This window comes from Penaeus monodon, chromosome 37 (genome assembly GCF_015228065.2).
Source record: "Penaeus monodon isolate SGIC_2016 chromosome 37, NSTDA_Pmon_1, whole genome shotgun sequence".
Lineage (NCBI taxonomy): Eukaryota > Metazoa > Arthropoda > Malacostraca > Decapoda > Penaeidae > Penaeus > Penaeus monodon.
In genome coordinates, this window is record NC_051422.1 from 19,788,148 (window position 1) to 19,793,147 (window position 5,000).

A 5,000-nucleotide genomic window follows, 5' to 3' on the forward strand; every position below is an offset into this window, starting at 1 on the left:
CCAAATCAGGCAGCTGTTATAGGCATAGCCGAGGCCTTAGGCTTAGGAGTGTATTACAGAAAACGGGCTCCCGTGATGTGTTTATTTAGTCACTGAGGAGGAACCCGGAGTCACTCCTGTTAGCCTGCCCTTTCTCATTGGAATTCTTGTTGCTAAACCCCGTTTATAGACGCCTTATAAATCTTACGTCTTCGTCTTTTCTTGCGCTTGATTTTCACTTGCCAGAGAACAGTATCTCCCACACGTTTATCATAGTCATCTTCTCTTGGCGATCCCTTGGCAATAATTTCCCAGGAGACGCGGCCGGAGGGGCCCCTTAACGAAGGGAAGGGATAATGGCGAGCGCTGCCGGCCCGGAAGCGTTCAGCGAAGGAGGTCTGCCGCCGCTCGCTCGAGGTGTCGGGGCGGCGAACCTCACGCTTGGCACGGCGTGAGTAACCCCACTCACCTCGGCTGGCGTCCCCCTCCCTTCCGTCCAACTCCTGGCTCCGTGACGTAACAGCTTCCCCCTCCTTTCTCTCCCTCCATCCCTCGTGAGCCGCAGTTAGCTCCATCGTCCCGGGGGCCGCCAGTGCCTGCCGTCGTGAGACCCAGAAATCCTTTCAGAATTCCCCGTACATCGTCTGCAATATTCGGTCGGAGCGGAACGAGCGGCCGCCGGTTATAAAGCGGCCAAATGTGCTCAGCGTGGCCAAATATTAAGCCTCGGCCACCAAGCTTGGCCCCCCGCCAGCCTCTGCCCCCTCCCCTTGCCCCCACCTCCTAACTACACCTCCCTCCTATCACCCCCTCCCTCCCCCAGCCTTATAGTAAGTGTGGATAACCTGCTGCACTCAACCCCGCTCACGGCTCCCTCGCACAACCTCAACACACCCTTACGCAGGCCAGACTCAGCATGAAACAGAAAAAAAGAAGATGAAGAAAAAAATTAACTAAAAAAAAACCAACAAGCTCCCTTAGAGGCCATTTTCCAGGACATAAGACACTGGAGATCAGCCTTCCGGAAAGAGGTGGGTCAGCAAGAAGTCAGCCCCGGTATGGCCATCATGGGTGGCTGACTCCGGCACATGTTGCTCTTTACTGGAATGGATCGGGTACAATGGAGGGGGGAGGGGAAGGGGAGAGGGTAGGGGGAGAGGGGATGTGTGCAGAGGTAGGGGGAAGGGGTAGAGGGAGAAGTGAGGGGTAAAGGGTATGGGGAGGGGGAAGGGTGTGGGGTAAAGGATGGGAGCCACACCCTACCACCCTCATTCTCACGCCTTCACAGCCGACTACCTTCGCTAGGTATCAGTAATTAACAGCATAAGGAGCTCCAACCTTGTCCGGAACCGCTTGTTTCATTTTCTTTCATAATTTGCATTTTAAGAAATTTATTACAAGGAAAAACATCACTAAAATTAAGAATATCAACAACGGCAATCAAAATAATATTAAAGCAATACTAACAATTGTGGCATGGCTAAAAAAATGTCTGTGATAAAAGGAAATACAACGATAATAACACCCATAATAATAATATCATTATGAATTATGATTATGATGATAATGATAATAATAATAATAGGAATAATAATAACAACAATAACAATAGCAACAACAACAATAATAATAATAATAATAATAATAATAATAATAATAATAATAATAATAATGGTAATGATGGTGATAATATTGATAATACTAATGATAATGATGATGAAAATAGTAATAATAATGATAATAATTCGTAATAATAGTAATGATAATTATAAAAACAAAAATAATAAAATAATAATAAAAAAAACAATAATAATGATAATAATAACAATAATAATATTAATAAAAATAATATTATTGATAATAATATTAACAATTCTAAAGTAATCAGACAGCCATTGGAAGCAGATACACACACAAAAAAACAATAAGAACACGGCAATGCATTTAAAGAAAACGCTATTCTAATGTCCATTCGCTTCAGAGATAAAAAAAAAAAAAAAAAAAAAAAATCTCGTTCTCTTCATTATTTTTATTCAGACTGAACTGCAATCTTACCTTGTCCTTGCCACGACAATTAACAAGGATTATTTCTAAAATTTTCTTTTATCTTCACACAACACTCACCTGGAAAGAAAAAAAATATCGAAATAAGTATCATGATAAATTAAATCTTAAGATAGAGGTTATCAATAATTTCGTTTTATTATGAGAGTAAGATATATCCACTCATTAAAGCATAAAATATCTGAGAACTTGATACATAAAGACACCAATATAATGAATATATATCCTAATGATATGGTTATTATGGTAAAACTGTGCAATTTTACAATCCAAAGGCATTGATTTTTGAAAAATAAAACAGTCCCACTCAACAGACGTCCACACACATAAACCCACGCATATATATATATATATATATAAATAAATAAAAAGATAGAGAAATAGACATGGATAAATAGGTAGTCAGAAAGATAGATAGGTAGATAGACAGATAGAGAGATAGGTAGATAGACAGAGAAATAGGTAGATGAATAGATAGACAGATACATCCAAACATACATACATATTTACTTACATAGATAGGCTGACAGAAAAAAGAAAAAAATAGATACAGACACAGACACAAACAAACACGAATGAAAAAGCAAAAGACCCAGAGGGCAGCACCGAGACCCCCCCCCCCCCCCCGACGCCAGAGGTCCCTCCCCCCCGACGCCATAGGTCCCCCCCGACGCCAGAGGTCCCCCCGACGCCAGAGGTCCCCCCCCCCCGACGCCAGAGGTCCCCCCCGACGCCAGAGGTCCCCCCCGACGCCAGAGGCCCCCCCCCGACGCCAGAGGTCCCCCCCCCGACGCCAGAGGTCCCCCCCAGACGCCAGAAGTCCCCCCCCCGACGCCAGAGGTCCCCCCCCCGACGCCAGAGGTCCCCCCCAGACGCCAGAAGTCCCCCCCGACGCCAGAGGTCCCCCTCCCGACGCCAGAGGTCCCCCCCCGACACCAAAGGTCCCCCCCACCCGACGCTAGAGGTCCCCCCACCCGACACCAGCCCCCCCCCCCCCCCCCCGACGCCAGAGGTCCTCCCCACCCGACACCAGCCCCCCCCCTTCCCCGACGCCAGGCAACCTAAACGTGACGTTCACAATATTCATGTAAGATTTCCCCTTTCCAATGGTCCATCAAATCCAGCCCGCTGTGAAAAAATTTCCTTGCCTTCCAATTAAAGATTTTATTCCTATGCTGTTAGACTGTTTAATTGGGTGTATTATTTTGGGTTTGTTATTGCTGTTGTGATAGTTATGATTCGAATTTTTATTGGTAGCAGTATCGTTATCGTTCCTATTATTGATATTAACGCTATTATTGTAATCATCTAGGTTAGTTCGTTATCATTATTTTTTGGGGTAAAGAAAATCCCTCTTTCCTTAAATGATGTAATCATCGAAATTAAGAAATATAAGAACAACAACAACAATAATAGTAACAATAATAATGATAATAATAATAATAATAATAATAATAACACTAATAATAATAATAATAATAACACTAATAATAATAATAACAACAATAATAATAACAGTGGTAATAATACTAACAACAATAATACTAACAGCAATAACAACAACACCAATAAGAATAAGAATAGTAAGAATAACAACAATGATAGTAACAAGAAATAACATTAATAATAATGACAACGAAGAAGGGCGGAATGAAGCCAGCAATAAGACCCCGGATGAGGCGACGACCGCACTGCCCCTTTAACTCATCAAGAAAAATGTCGCTCTTAACGCCAAAACCTCTTAAAGTCATATGATTAACTTAAAAACACCCGCCCCATTTTAAGCAAAAGTAACGGCGCCACGAAGCCTTCTCCCCCAGTGATCAATTGCAGAAAATTCCAAGTCTTCATCACAACTTGGCCGTCCAATCTAACTTTTGCAACAAACTACAGGCCCACTGCTACTGAACGACCGATCTGGTCTTCCAAAAAATTCTGGCCTCCCTTTCCCCCCTTATCCCTCCTCCTCCTCTGCCTCCTCATCTTTTTTTATTCTTCTTCCTCTTCCTCCTTTTCTTACTACTACTCCTGCTCTTTTTCTTCTCTTCTTCTCCATTACTCTCCTCCTCCTCCACATTTTCCTCCTCTCTCCCTACCGTTTCCTCCTTTCACCTCTTCCCCTTCCCCTTCGCTTTAATCGTTATTCTCCCCTCTCTTTGCCTCATCCTCTTTCTCTTCCCTTTTCTTCCTCTTTCCTCCTCTTTTACGTTGTCCACCCCTCCTCTTCTCCTCCTCCTCCTCCTCCTCCTTCTTTCCACCCTCGCTTCCCAACTATATTTTTGGGACCCCGAGACTTTCCTCTCGGTTGGTGTTTTTAGAATTGGAAAAGTTGATGAAATTTGGAAGCCTTCTTTTAAAAGTTATGTATAAAGTTTCCAGCAGAGAAGAAGTCATGTTAGTGTATTATTTTCTATGACTAATTTTGAAAGGAAATATCCTATTACTCAACTTGGAGAGAAACAGTAAAATGTCGCCAAACCATAAACAGGCCATTTTCTACATTCGCTAAAGTCATTTGATTATGATTTCTGATGCACACACATATACATCAATGCATACATACATGCACATCCACACATGCTGTCTATATAGTGTATAACGTGTGTGTGTGTGTGTGTGTGTGTGTGTGTGTGTGTGTGTGTGTGTGTGTGTGTGTGTGTGTGTGTGTGTGTGTGTGTGTGTGTGTGTGTGCATATATATATATATATATATATATATATATATATATATATATATATATATATATATATATTATATATATATAGATATAAATATAGATATAGATATATATAATATATACATATATATATATGATATCTATAACATATATATGTATGTATGTATATATATACGCACATACATACTCTCCCTCTCCGCCTAAAATTCTGTTTATGTAGACGTCCCCAAAAGAAGGCAAATCTACGCCAAGCCCCGAAATCTCCGGCCCCAATCCACGA